The following is a 15,821-nucleotide window of genomic DNA, read 5'->3' as shown; positions in this document are numbered from 1 at the left end:
ACCCATGGATCTTGAGTTATCTCTTTCCACCTTGAAACAAAATGGGCTAGTCTGCCGCCCAATTTTACTTGGGTAGAAAAAGGGTCTTGTGTTTGTCTGACCTGAGGAACCTCTTCCCTTTCTTTCCGATCACATTCTTCGTGACCTCGATCTTGACCTCGACCTCTGAGGGAAAAAACGTCCCTGGTCTGATCTTGAATTAAATCCGTATCCATAGTTGTAGGGTCTGTAACCTCTGGTAAATGAACCTCAGTTAATTCCATGACCTCGGCTGTGGAAATGTCCCCGTATTCTCCCGGCCGACCCAAAAACCGTCCTAATATCCTTTTGTGCCTTTTGGAGGAAATTGAAGGTTCCAACATATTTCCCCAAATCTTTCACAAACTCATCTCCAAAGAGCATTCCCTCACTCCTTTCTCCAAATTCTTTTGAAGCCTTATCCGCTAATTTAGGATCTATTTTCATTAATATACTCTTCCTCCTCTCCATGCACAATGCCTGATTTGTATTCCCCAAAAGACAGATAGCCCATTTTCACCCACTGGCGCACTTCTGCAACATCAACATTTGAATTACTTGAATGTGCCTCTTCACACATATCAAACATTTTAGTCAGAGGCCCGAGAATGTCCAAGAGTCTGTCCTGACACCCTTTGAGGCCCTTATCTAGGCCTCTCCTTGGGTCAAGTCCTGATTTATTTAAGATTCAGAAAAGGGGGTGGTGATGAACAGAGTGTCTGAATTAAGCAGACCACTCTTACCCAGTCCAAAGATCAGGGCTTTATCCATCACCGTTTTTTAGCTCACTGCACCATCCCAGCTCAGAACTTGGCTATATGCAAATTAGTCTGACCCTGGCCCAGTGCATCATGGGAACAGGGCAGACCAAACTACCAAGCCAATTCTTATACTGGGAAGGAAACAAGCTACCGGGGACCGGTTTCTGGCATTTCAGCTGTCTTCGGCCCGGCTTGCTTGAATCCTGATGGTGCACTGAGCTAGGGACTCACATCTGAGTATACCCTTCCACGCTTATGGTGGACAAAAATAATTCAGAAAAGGGGGTGGTGATGAACAGAGTGTCTGAATTAAGCAGACCACTCTTACCCAGTCCGAAGATCAGGGCTTTATCCATCACCGTTTTTTAGCTCACTGCACCATCCCAGCTCAGAACTTGGCTATATGCAAATTAGTCTGAACCTGGCCCAGTGCATCATGGGAACAGGGCAGACCAAACTACCAAGCCAATTCTTATACTGGGAAGGAAACAAGCTACCGGGGACCGGTTTTTGGCATTTCAGCCGTCTTCAGCCCGGCTTGCTTGAATCCTGATGGTGCAATGAGCTAGGGACTCACATCTGAGTATACCCTTCCACGCTTATGGTGGACAAAAATGATTCAGAAAAGGGGGTGGTGATGAACAGAGTGTCTGAATTAAGCAGACCACTCTTACCCAGTCCAAAGATCATGGCTTTATCCATCACCGTTTTTTAGCTCACTGCACCATCCCAGCTCAGAACTTGGCTATATGCAAATTAGTTGACCCTGGCCCAGTGCATCATGGGAACAGGGCAGACCAAACTACCAAGCCAATTCTTATACTGGGAAGGAAACAAGCTACCGGGGACCGGTTTCTGGCATTTCAGCCGTCATCGGCCCGGCTTGCTTGAATCCTGATGGTGCAATGAGCTAGGGACTCACATCTGAGTATACCCTTCCACGCTTATGGTGGACAAAAATGATTCAGAAAAGGGGGTGGCGATGAACAGAGTGTCTGAATTAAGCAGACCACTCTTACCCAGTCCAAAGATCAGGGCTTTATCCATCACCGTTTTTTAGCTCACTGCACCATCCCAGCTCAGAACGTGGCTATATGCAAATTAGTCTGACCCTGGCCCAGTGCATCATGGGAACAGGGCAGACCAAACTACCAAGCCAATTCTTATACTGGGAAGGAAACAAGCTACCGGGGACCGGTTTCTGGCATTTCAGCCGTCTTCGGCCCGGCTTGCTTGAATCCTGATGGTGCAATGAGCTAGAGACTCACATCTGAGTATACCCTTCCACGCTTATGGTGGACAAAAATGATTCAGAAAAGGGGGTGGTGATGAACAGAGTGTCTGACTTAAGCAGACCACTTTTACCCAGTCCAAAGATCAGGGCTTTATCCATCACCGTTTTTTAGCTCACTGCACCATCCCAGCTCAGAACTTGGCTATATGCAAATTAGTCTGACCCTGGCCCAGTGCATCATGGGAACAGGGCAGACCAAACTACCAAGCCAATTCTTATACTGGGAAGGAAACAAGCTACCGGGGACCGGTTTCTGGCATTTCAGCCGTCTTCGGCTCGGCTTGCTTGAATCCTGATGGTGCAATGAGCTAGAGACTCACATCTGAGTATACCCTTCCACGCTTATGGTGGACAAAAATGATTCAGAAAAGGGGGTGGTGATGAACAGAGTGTCTGAATTAAGCAGACCACTCTTACCCAGTCCAAAGATCAGGGCTTTATCCATCACCGTTTTTTAGCTCACTGCACCATCCCAGCTCAGAACTTGGCTATATGCAAACTAGTCTGACCCTGGCCCAGTGCATCATGGGAACAGGGCAGACCAAACTACCAAACCAATTCTTATACTGGGAAGGAAACAAGCTACCGGGGACCGGTTTCTGGCATTTCAGCCGTCTTCGGCCCGGCATGCTTGAATCCTGATGGTGCAATGAGCTAGGGACTCACATCTGAGTATACCCTTCCACGCTTATGGTGGACAAAAATGATTCAGAAAAGGGGGTGGTGGTGAACAGAGTGTCTGAATTAAGTAGACCACTCTTACCCAGTCCAAAGATCAGGGCTTTATCCATCACCGTTTTTTAGCTCACTGCACCATACCAGCTCAGAACTTGGCTATATGCAAATTAGTCTGACCCTGGCCCAGTGCATCATGGGAACAGGGCAGACCAAACTACCAAGCCAATTCTTATACTGGGAAGGAAACAAGCTACCGGGGACCGGTTTCTGGTATTTCAGCCGTCTTCGGCCCGGCTTGCTTGAATCCTGATGGTGCAATGAGCTAGGGACTCACATCTGAGTATACCCTTCCACGCTTATGGTGGACAAAAATGATTCAGAAAAGGGGGTGGTGATGAACAGAGTGTCTGAATTAAGCAGACCACTCTTACCCAGTCCAAAGATCAGGGCTTTATCCATCACCGTTTTTTAGCTCACTGCACCATCCCAGCTCAGAACTTGGCTATATGCAAATTAGTCTGGCCCTGGCCCAGTGCATCATGGGAACAGGGCAGACCAAACTACCAAGCCAATTCTTATACTGGGAAGGAAACAAGCTACCGGGGACCGGTTTCTGGCATTTCTGCCGTCTTCGGCCCGGCTTGCTTGAATCCTGATGGTGCAATGAGCTAGGGACTCACATCTGAGTATACCCTTCCACGCTTATGGTGGACAAAAATGATTCAGAAAAGGGGGTGGTGATGAACAGAGTGTCTGAATTAAGCAGACCACTCTTACCCAGTCCAAAAATCAGGGCTTTATCCATCACCGTTTTTTAGCTCACTGCACCATCCCAGCTCAGAACTTGGCTATATGCAAATTAGTCTGACCCTGGCCCAGTGCATCATGGGAACAGGGCAGACCAAACTACCAAGCCAATTCTTATACTGGGAAGGAAACAAGCTACCGGGGACCGGTTTCTGGCATTTCAGCCGTCTTCGGCCCGGCTTGCTTGAATCCTGATGGTGCAATGAGCTAGGGACTCTCATCTGAGTATACCCTTCCACGCTTATGGTGGACAAAAATGATTCAGAAAAGGGGGTGGTGATGAACAGAGTGTCTGAATTAAGCAGACCACTCTTACCCAGTCCAAAGATCAGGGCTTTTTCCATCACCGTTTTTTAGCTCACTGCACCATCCCAGCTCAGAACTTGGCTATATGCAAATTAGTCTGACCCTGGCCCAGTGCATAATGGGAACAGGGCAGACCAAACTACCAAGCCAATTCTTATACTGGGAAGGAAACAAGCTACCGGGGACCGGTTTCTGGCATTTCAGCCGTCTTCGGCCCGGCTTGCTTGAATCCTGATGGTGCAATGAGCTAGGGACTCACATTTGAGTATACCCTTCCACGCTTATGGTGGACAAAAATGATTCAGAAAAGGGGGTGGTGATGAACAGAGTGTCTGAATTAAGCAGACCACTCTTACCCAGTCCAAAGATCAGGGCTTTATCTATCACCGTTTTTTAGCTCACTGCACCATCCCAGCTCAGAACTTGGCTATATGCAAATTAGTCTGACCCTGGCCCAGTGCATCATGGGAACAGGGCAGACCAAACTACCAAGCCAATTCTTATACTGGAAGAAAACAAGCTACCGGGGACCGGTTTCTGGCATTTCGGCCGTCTTCGGCCCGGCTTGCTTGAATCCTGATGGTGCAATGAGCTAGGGACTCACATCTGAGTATACCCTTCCACGCTTATGGTGGACAAAAATGATTCAGAAAAGGGGGTGGTGATGAACAGAGTGTCCCCGGTAGCTTGTCTCCTTTCTGGTGAAGAATTGGCTTGGTAGTTTAGTCTGCCCTGTTCCCATGATGCACTGGGCCAGGGACAGACTGATTTGCATATAGCCAGGTTCTGAGCTGGGATGGTGCAGTGAGATAAATAACGGTGATGGATCAAGCCCTGATCTTTGGACTGGGTAAGAGTGGTCTGCTTAATTCAGACACTCTGTTCATCACCACCCCCTTTTCTGAATCGTTTTTGGCCACTATAGTTGTGGCAGGGTATACTCAGACATGAGTCCCTTTCTCACTGCACCATAAGGATTCAAGCAAGCCGGGCCGAAGACGGCTGAAATGCCAGAAACCGGTCCCCGGTAGCTTGTCTCCTTTCTGGTGAAGAATTGGCTTGGTAGTTTAGTCTGCCCTGTTCCCATGATGCACTGGGCCAGGGACAGACTGATTTGCATATAGCCAGGTTCTGAGCTGGGATGGTGCAGTGAGATAAATAACGGTGATGGATCAAGCCCTGATCTTTGGACTGGGTAAGAGTGGTCTGCTTAATTCAGACACTCTGTTCATCACCACCCCCTTTTCTGAATCGTTTTTGGCCACTATAGTTGTGGCAGGGTATACTCAGACATGAGTCCCTTTCTCACTGCACCATCAGGATTCAAGCAAGCCGGGCCGAAGACGGCTGAAATGCCAGAAACCGGTCCCCGGTAGCTTGTCTCCTTTCTGGTGAAGAATTGGCTTGGTAGTTTAGTCTGCCCTGTTCCCATGATGCACTGGGCCAGGGACAGACTGATTTGCATATAGCCAGGTTCTGAGCTGGGATGGTGCAGTGAGATAAATAACGGTGATGGATCAAGCCCTGATCTTTGGACTGGGTAAGAGTGGTCTGCTTAATTCAGACACTCTGTTCATCACCACCCCCTTTTCTGATTTATTTAAGAACGTCATCACTCTGGAGTAAATGCAACTTTATTATCCAAAATAGGATACTCGGACCTAAGGCGCATTCTTACATCCTTAGGGATTTCTCTGCAAATCCAGTAAGCTATGTATTTTGCAACATGTGCAGCAGGCATCCACTGGGGTGATAACGGATGTTGAATCAGATTAGGGTCAAACATTTCTTCCCCTTGGGGGTCTAAAAATTCCTCTGATTCCATTTTTATCTTTTTTCCTCATATTTCTTTTTCTTTTTTACACTTTCCTCCTCACCTGTGGTATCAAAACCTGATGAACACGAGATTTCCACATCCCCGCTAGTGGATGATGAGTCACATACCACCACTCTGTGACCCCTTTTCCTCGCCTTTATAGCGTCCTCCTTGGCCTTTTTAGCCTTACCCTCCTCATGAACCTTACGTTCATTTACTTTTTCTTTTGGTTTTGGTTCAAAATGTTTCCTCTTTTGCGTCTTTTTTACGCATCCTTTTCTTGAACCACTCGCCACTACATCCACTTCCCTCAGTTGACCAAAAAACCTCCTTCTCACAAGGATCATTTCTCTTACTTTTCTCAAGAGTCTTCTCCACTGTACTCTCTATCTTCTTATCTATAGACATAGTTAATTCACCAAACATTTTATCCATGCACTGCCTGAATTTCTCTTCCAATCATGAACCCTCATTCTGATCCATTCTTTAATTTACTCCTTATTCCTTTAAATATCCAACTTTTAATATTCACACACCTTTAAAGCTCTCCTTCGTGCCAAAAACACTCTTCCGTTAATCTACCGACGTATTCTGACTAGCTCCAAAATTCGTCAGACCTGTCAGTCTACTTTCCCAAAATATGGTCGACCGTTTCCTTTGTTAAAACATAACTTGATTCCAATCACATAAAATGGCCGCCTCACACAACATCCTGCATACGGCGGCCGGCACCAGGCTCTAATAAAACAGTGCAATTCTCACAAGCCTGACGCATTCGTGTTAAGACCCCTGCACGTGATCAAAAGCCTCCTCTTAATCGGGCCCATGCACGAGCTCCATTCGAAAACCCGGCTCGCGATCCATGCCTCCTCCTACGCGCGCTGATGCGTGCACTCCATACAACTCACGCGACTACCGATTCAATTCCCTCGCGCCTAACGGTAAAAAACCCATTTTATCTACATCTTTACCGCTCTAATATTTAAACAACCATTTCAACCACAGCCAGCTTTAAATAGTAAATAGATTGCTCTTTCCCTGAAGAAACTATTCTATATTAATATTATTCAAGACTTCATATTAATTTACTTTAAACATAAACTTACTCTTTACACCAGGGGTCTTCAAAGTGTGGGGCATGACCCCCAGGGGGGCCGTGGAGTGATGGAAAGGGGGTCGCGCATTCCCGATCACACTTCTGCCCGGGCCCATCTGACTACAGGGATTCAGCTCCCTCCTCCCCCATAGTGTGTCTCAGCTCGAGCTGCTGTGAGCTCCGCTGGGCTGTGTCTGCAGTCTTATCTCCAGCACAGCCCGGCACCCCTGAGTTTTTCACAGGTCGTTAGCGACCATTTGCATATTTACATGCCTTTTGAAAACTGGTTACTGAGGCTGTAGTTCCAGTACCCCCTGGGCCCCAACTCAGCCTTTTCCTTACATTTGTATTTTACATTTACTGCAATAATGTGAGAATGCATTTCATGAAAAGAAATAAAAAGTAGGGTTGCCAGAACAAAATACCAGCCATTTCTCTTTGTAGCACACTGTTTGCTACCTCTGACATTTTGTTTGATTTATATACTTGCACAAGTGCCACCATTGCCTACGTAACATTTGTTCTTGTGTTTGCGTGTCTGCCATGTATTGCAGTATACCTCTACGTGTACTTTGTGCGTTTTTGTAACCTGCACACATATCAATTTTTCCTCCTGTAATGTACCGTTTGCTACCTCTTGTATTTTGGTTGCTCACTATTGTCACTTTTGCCTCATGTAACTTAACGTTTGCTTTTGTAATTTGTTCACTTGTAATTTTCTCCTCATGTAACATTACTGTTCCTATTGTGAAGCGCTCTGACACCTTCGGGTAAAGTTCACGCTATATAAAAACGCATAAATAAATACATTCGTAATGTGACTTTTCTGTCTTTGTTCCCTTTAATTATCAGTCATGGATCATTGAGGCAGCCCTAGAACACAATTAAAAGTTCTTTCTATTTAGATTTGCTGTTCCAAGTATGCACAGATGAGTGCTGAAATATACAGCTTTAGGTGACTGCTTATTTTTGTACCGTCTGGGACATCAAAATAATGAGCAGGCAACACTAACCATAGGACTGGAAGTATGTTGCAAGATCAGCATATCATTTATTTCCTCCACCCTCGATCCATGAGTAATGTCATAATAGCAATAGTTTAACTTAAATCTTAAACCCTACGCCGCCGTCAATAATATGTTGAGTTACTTCAAGTGTCTGGAAATGCACCCTGCATTCAGAGAACTCACTTCTCATTCTCGCACTTCACCTTCATGCTCACCCTGCACTCACAGCGATCACAACGCACTCACACTGATCACCATGCACTCACATCATTCACCCTCTCACCCTGCACTCACAGTGATCACTCTGCAATCACAATGCACTTGTGTTGTTCACCCTGTACCTCAGCCTGCAGTCACACTACTCATCTGCACTCATCCTGCACTCATGTGACACCTCATTCACCTGCCCCCTCACTGCTCAATTTGCAACTCGCTCAAACAAGCCCATCATTAACCATGCATTCATTCATCCCACTCTGCACTTATATCCACACCCAAATTCATATGGCCACCTCACTCACCCTGAAGTCACTCCTCTTTCCCTACTCTCATACTGTTGCATCGCTCACCGTGCACTCACATGGGCACTCTTCTCATCCACAAAGTGCAGAGGGTTAATGTGCCTGCTACAAAGAATATGTACTATGCAGATCACAGAACTGAGTGTGAGTAAACTATGCGTAGCACTATAAAAAAAATGTTTGTCAGAAAGGTGCCACAGAGAGATGAGGTGCATTGTTGGTGCCACTGCAACTTTAACCACCGACCCACTGCCTTGCCTTCTGCGGCCAATGACAATACCTATACAACTACCAACCATAACACTGTGCAAGTGTGACTGTTTCAAGCTCCCAAAGCTATAGGAATGGCATGGATGTCAGGAGTTTATTGTTTTTAATGTAAATTGAATTAATAAACAGCTGTTCTGCTCATCTCTAAATTACACAGACAGAGCCACCATGTGGCAGACGGTCATAGTGCCTGTGTGCACAATTAGGTGCCAGAGCGGAGCACCGGAAACCACCTGCTCTAATTAAGCACTGGTGTTGAGGTAACAGGGGAGAGGGACATTTGTTCAAGAAGGTGTGAAAGAACAAAGTAGAGATGTGAAAGATGAATAGGGGGACTGGAGAGGTGTAAGATACAAATAGACAACAATTTTAATGGAGAGACTTGAGGTGAATGAGAAGTGCAGATGGGCACAGGAGGTGATGGGGCCAGAGAGGCCATGAGATAAATGCAAGAAACTGTTAGAGATGAGGGCAGTAAAAATACAGAATGGCAAGAGTTGATTAAGGGTGAAATGAGAAGTTAAATGTGGAGAGTTCAGAAGTTGTTAAAAGGGGTGAAATAAAATGCCGGCAATATGAGAGAGGGATATGGGGTTGGGAGAGAGGGATGGAAGGGAGGGCGTGAGAGAAAAGCGGCATGGGTACATTGCTTAACTCTGCAGAAGATCGCCAGGGTTTTAGGGTCCCCTGCTGCTCCCGGCCAGGGCCAGGTGAGCTTCTAATGTGGCAGCACGCATTCCTGCGGAGTGGAAGGCCCATCACAATGGTTGACTAGACATCTTTCTGATGTTAATTGCTGTATTTTGGTTTTAAACTGGTACTGATGGGGTGAAATATTTCCTCTGTGTTATTGTGTGCAAAAAATTTCAAAATAATGAAGCAATTCTATCCCAAAATAACATGGCATCACATAACATTATTTACATTTTCCTCTCACACAATTTAGTCAAGCCTTTCGTGTAATTTGGTCCTCACCTGCCTCATAATTCCAGAAGCCCTGCCTACAGGTTTAGAAATGTTTGTCAGGAGGGGTCTTTACGACTGAAAATGTTGACAGGGGGGTCTCAGCACCCAAAAGTTTGAAGACCTCTGCTTTACACTCTTCTCACCAATCAGACATTAAAATATTCCCATTCAACCAAACTCAATTCTTTGCCATTTTCATTATAATATTAACACAATCTCATTCAAACTTTTATTTTTAATACATTCTTTTTATTAAGGCTGAAGGACCAAATAGCGGTCAACACAGTCGCACATGAGAGTCACTTGGACGCACCAGAGATTACACAGGGTTCACAGCATTTCGTCATTTTCATGGCAAAGAGACAGTATAGCAATTAACCATTTACACATCTACCTCAAGTACTGAGTGTCTGGGCTGAGGGGGCTCACAGATGTTGCCTCTGTAGTCGTTCCATTTAATCTCATTCAAACTTGATGATCACAAAATCATACTGTACTTATCTCTTGTGTGAGCAGCAACAAAAGAAGGAAGATGGCTGACGGAGTTTGATAATTAAGCATGTCCAGTGTTCTAGACTGTTACTAATGTTCTAATTCTAAGCTTGTTGTTGCTGCTGTGTGAGAAGCAGTAAAGGAATATTGCACAATATTGGCCTCTGGGCCTTTGCCATAAAATTGTAGCATGGAACCTCACCCCTAACACTGTGTTCATGCTGAATAGTTTAATGGTGATGCACTCAGGAACTTCCTTTAGAGTTCTTATTCTGTAAGTTTAGTTTCACTCTTTTTGTTCCATTTTTTTTTAAGCGAGAAAGTGGTGTAGAATTGTGCATGGTTCAATATTTTCTGTGTATTCTGTACACACTTTAATGTTGTTTTGACTGGGCACATGAGCTACACGAATGGACATTGTGGGAATTTCAGACAGCAGTCAGTTAGCTGTTGAGATCTGCACTGGCAGGATGTGTCGCGTCGTGGGTCTTCATATCTTATGGAATAAACCTTCTCTCGAGCTTACTTCGCCTCAGGAACAGCCCAACTTATTACAGACACACAGACAATATGAGTCTCTGAGCACAGAAATAGGAATGACTTTCTGTAGCTACCCCATGTTCGACAGTGTGGGCTACCTGGGATTTAAAACGATTGCTATAGCCCCTCCTCCACTAGAAACAACCAGACAGATGCATTTGAGAAGCACAGAATGAATCCCTTTCCACTGTTAAACACACATTATTTGTTAATTTGAGGCGATTCACAATGAGGGCAGACAAAATGTAAAGACACTTTTGAAAAGTCACAACACAAAGAAACAGAATTGTTTTTCTGCACCTCTCAAAGTGTCTTAACAGCTTTGCAATGCATAATCACTGGGAAAAATGTATAAATACATTTAGCAACAAGAAGGGGACATTAAAAAGGAATACAGAATTAATAATAATAATTATAATAATAATAAAACCATTTATATAGCACCTGGCTACACAAAACAGTGTGTCCCCGCGCTGAAAACTGCTAAATTGCCCAAGGAGCGAGTGAGAGAGAGACAAAAAGGTACAGTGGGATGCAGATGGAATTATGCCGGGGGAAAAAGGAAAGTTTTAAGTTTTCCCGGGAACCTAGTTTCCGAGGGTTCCATCCTAAGATCGAGCGGGAGTTCGTTCCAGCATTTGGAGGCCAGGTATCTGAACGAACACCCACCCATCCTGGCTCTAATGACTTTGGGGAGTTTAAACATCATTGTTCCAGATGATCTCAAGTTCCTGGTGGGGCGGTGTATGGTGAAAAGACTTTTAAGGTAGTTCTGACCTTTGCCATGGGCAATACGATGCATAAAGCACAGGGACTTGAATTTAATTTGCTCCTTAATGGGGAGCCAGTGGAGTTTAGCCAGAGCGTTTTTCCCAGATGCTCTGCGTGGGAGTCTGAGAACAAGGCGAGCGACGGCATTTTGAGCACACTGGAGTTGGTGAAGGCCTTTTTTGTTCAAACCCAAAAGCAGAGCATTCCCATATTCAAGGTGTGGGTCACCAAGGCGTGGACTATGGTCTTTCTGGATTCAATGGGGAGGATGTCTAAGACCTTGCGGAGAACTTTCAGTGTGCTGAAACATCTGGCAGTCACTTTGCTGACCTGGGACTTATAGGAGAGATTTGAGTCGATTGTGATGCAAAGATTGCGCACTGACTCCACAGGGCGAGGTGGGATTCGGTAAACAGTAATAATATCGAATCCAAAATATCGTTTGGACAAAATATCGAGTAAAAAATATAGACTAGTCGAAATATCGACCAGACATAATATAGACTGCAAAAATATTGAGTAATATCGATATTAATAGCCAAAATATCGAATCAAAAATATAGACTAGACATAATATCGACTAGATAGAATATAGAAAAAAAAAATCGAAAATAAGGTAGTTTTTAATATTTTTTAATAATTGTGTAATATAAATCTGTAGCGGGTTGTGGGTTTATAGGGGAATAGGGTGGGAAGTAATTTAATTATAATTAATTAATTATGTAAATTAATAATACTTGTTAATTAATTATTAATTGGTAAATAATTAAAATATCATTGGTAAAAAATAATAATAGATTAATAATTAATTTTTAGTAAATTATTTTCTGTAGCGGGTTGTGGGTTTATAGGGGAATAGGGTGGTAAGTAATTTTATTATAATAAATTAATTATCTAAATTATTAATAATTGTTAATTAAGTATCAATTGGTAATTAATTAAAATATAATTGGTAATTAATTATAAATATTTAATTGATAAATAATTAATATTTAGTAAATTATTTTCTGTAGCGGGTTGTGGGTTTATAGGGGGATAGGGTGGGAAGTAATTTAATAATAATTAATTAATTATGTAAATTAATAATAATTGTTAATTAATTATTAATTAGTAATTAATTAAAATATAATTGGTAAATATTTATAAATATTTAATAGATAAATAATTAATATTTAGTAAATTATTTTCTGTAGTGGGTTGTGAGTTTATAGGGGGATAGGGTGGGAAGTAATTTAATAATAATTAATTAATTATGTAAATAATTAAAATTGTTAATTGTTAATTAATTAATAGTCATTTTAACCTCTACGCTATCCAGCGCTTTCCCTACTGTTGCACCCACTGGAGTGGGAATAGTAATTTAACCCCTACACTGTCCAACGCCTTCCCCACTGTTGCACCCACTGGAGTGGGAATAGTAATTTTTACCCCTACGCTATCCAACGCTTTCCCTACTGTTGCACCCACTGGAGTGGGAATAGTAATTTTAACCCTTACGCTATCCAATGTTTTCCCTACTGTTGCACTCTTTGGAGTGGGAATAGTAATTTTTACCCCTATGCTATCCAGAGCTTTCCCTACTGTTACACTCTTTGGAGTGGGAATAGTAATTTTTACCTCTACGCTATCCAGCGCTTTCCCTACTGTTGCACCCACTGGAGTGGGAATAGTAATTTCTACCCCTACGCTATCCAACGCTTTCCCTACTGTTGCACCCATTGGCGTGGGAATAGTAATTTTAACCCCTACGCTATCCATCGCTTTCCCTACTGTTGCACCCACAGGAGTGGGAATAGTAATTTTTACCTCTACGCTATCCAGCGCTTTCCCTACTGTTGCACCCACTGGAGTGGGAATAGGAATTTTTACCCCTACGCTATCCAACGTTTTCCCTACTGTTGCACCCACTGGAGTTAGAATAGTAATTTTTACCCCTACGCTATCCAGCGTTTTTCTACTGTTGAATTCACTATAGTTGTTACAATAAATTTTAACCATTTTGCTATGCTACAGTAAAAATATTATATATGTTTTGTTAATAATATGTATTTATATTGTGGCATTCTAATCTAGGATCCTGATCGATACTGTGACCTTATGCCCCTATTCGGCTATAAATCCATTTATTCCCTATATTGGCATAACCGTTCAAGTGCAATATTCAGAAACTCATCTCTGGCCTCACACGGACAGAGACACATTCCAGAATAGCTTTCTCTGCCACTTCCTTTGCAACCAATTAGTGCAATGACAGAGCAGAAGTTACTATCTGAGATTCCTAGATTAACACTCCGAGTTCTTCAACAAGATAAAAACTCAGCAAACCTGGAAATCCCCGCTTGCTGTGTTTTGATTAGTAATAGAACTCTAATGAGCACTGATAGACGATCACTTCCTAATGACATCTTTATTGAAGTCTTATGTCCAGCAAACTTACATCAAACAAGGCACCTTTCAGGTATAAATATTACCAACGTTGCCTTAAGCAAACGCTAGCTGCCTCAATGCCATCGCTGCTATCTTCGCTGCTGCTGAAGAAGCTGTCATGCTGATGATACCATAGCTGCTATCGCTACTGCTATCGCTGCTAACTAGCGAACGATGGTGTGGTGAACTTAGGAGCTGAACAGCCGTCCTCTGCAAGAGCCCAGCAGATGCAAGCTGCCCGCGGACGCTGCCCCTCCTCCTCCTCGACGCACTGAATAAGAGACACTGCCTTTCTCCTGCCGAGAAATCCAGCTCCGGCGTTTCTAGTCTACCCTTGCGGGTGACTGGGATATCGAGTCCTGAGGGAGAAACCAGACCTCCATCATTCTATTCCAGAGGTATGGTGTTGACTAAACCCTTGAGAGAGAATTCTTGAAGCAAACCTTGGCAAAAACAACTTAAACTAAAGCTACTTACTTACTCCCCTCCCAAGTATTAGGCTTAGGTCAGGTACACTGGGGTAGGCGTAGTTAGAAGCACCCGTTGAGTATTTTAGCCTAATGTATATATGAATGTATATATGTTTTATTCCTTTTAAACCATTGTATGGCTAAGAAACCATATCAATGCTTTTACAGTATTATTTCGCAATACTTATCTTACTGTACGTACTTTTTATAATAACAAGTCTTGCAATTGTGGCAATTCATTTCTCTTGTACGAGAAGAAAGACTGTTCAATAAATGTTACCTTTTATTTACAAACGCCCGTCTCTCTATTCTCTACATATTGTGAAAGTAATCTGCACCAACCTGACTGAGTAAAATAACTGTCTATTGTTTCACACGACCCTAGAGATTGACTCTTGATCTGAGGAGCAAAGTTGTCATGTTGCACGGTTGTTGGAAAACTGAATCCCTTCTTGTCTGTGCCAGGGAAGCTGATCACTTCCTATTTCAGTCAAGAAAGTTTCCAGTGACCTCTGAGCTAGTTGGTAACAAACCCAATTAAGTTTAGCATAGTCAGTGGAGGCCTGGAAGATCCGCACTTCTATGTCGATACTACTGTTTATGTTATTCCAATGCGCAGGGCCTATTGGGAAAATAGGAACTACGCTACATGGCGCCCAACGATTGGTAAGGCGATAAACTAATGCAAGACGTTTATTTAACTCAGTCGTGCATATTTCACACAGACCCCTTTCTCCCGTAAATACTCCAATAGACGTCTGGAGTGGGTGAAAGGTTAAAATCCGCCCGAACTCAGTAGGAAGAGATTCCTATGTAAAGCTCTGGTTTATTCAACGTTGAAGCATACAGTGTTCCAAAATATTGTGCACCTAATCTTTGTCTCCTTGGAGACCTACTCTGCAAAGCCTGCATTTATAAAATGTCAGACAGTGAGGAAGAAAGGGAAGCAGCTAGGCTGGCAACCCTACTAATAGAGGAAGACACGAGTCTCCTACAGACTGAGCCGGATGCAATTATCATCCCGGTACATTTAAGAAAGTCTATAACGTTAAAACTTATAGAAAACGGACTGACACCTCAAGGTGGTACAGTAATTTTCGTGATAGAGGCACACGAATATCGGCAGACAGAGGTATTCTATTCATGGATAAACTTTCCAGCGGCAAACGCTAGAACAAAAGAGTTTTACTATTACAAAATAGAGAAACCTCCGGATGAGTACGCTCCTTTCGAGGAGACTAAAATCCCACTAAAATTCCAAGAGCACCTGCTCTGGTTTAATGGCGCCCTAAAACATAATGATCATATTACCAGGCTCGGTCCACTAGGTAGACCAGGAGCAACGTGGCCGGTTCTAGCCAGCTACACACCACATCCGGACATTGCAAAAATGTCTAGAGAAGAGCTGTTAGTACAGCTAAAAACATTAATAGAAATGCATAGGCAATTAGTCCAATATGTAATGCGGACTGCAAAATCCAACCAGCTGTTAATGTACCACAGCTGACCCCTCATCAGGGGAACACTAATAAAATCACACCACAGAACATACAGTCATGTCTTGGTAAAACACCCGTAAAA

The sequence above is a fragment of the Lissotriton vulgaris genome, chromosome 9 (assembly GCF_964263255.1).
Source record: "Lissotriton vulgaris chromosome 9, aLisVul1.2, whole genome shotgun sequence".
NCBI lineage: Eukaryota > Metazoa > Chordata > Amphibia > Caudata > Salamandridae > Lissotriton > Lissotriton vulgaris.
This window is presented reverse-complemented; position numbering follows the sequence as displayed.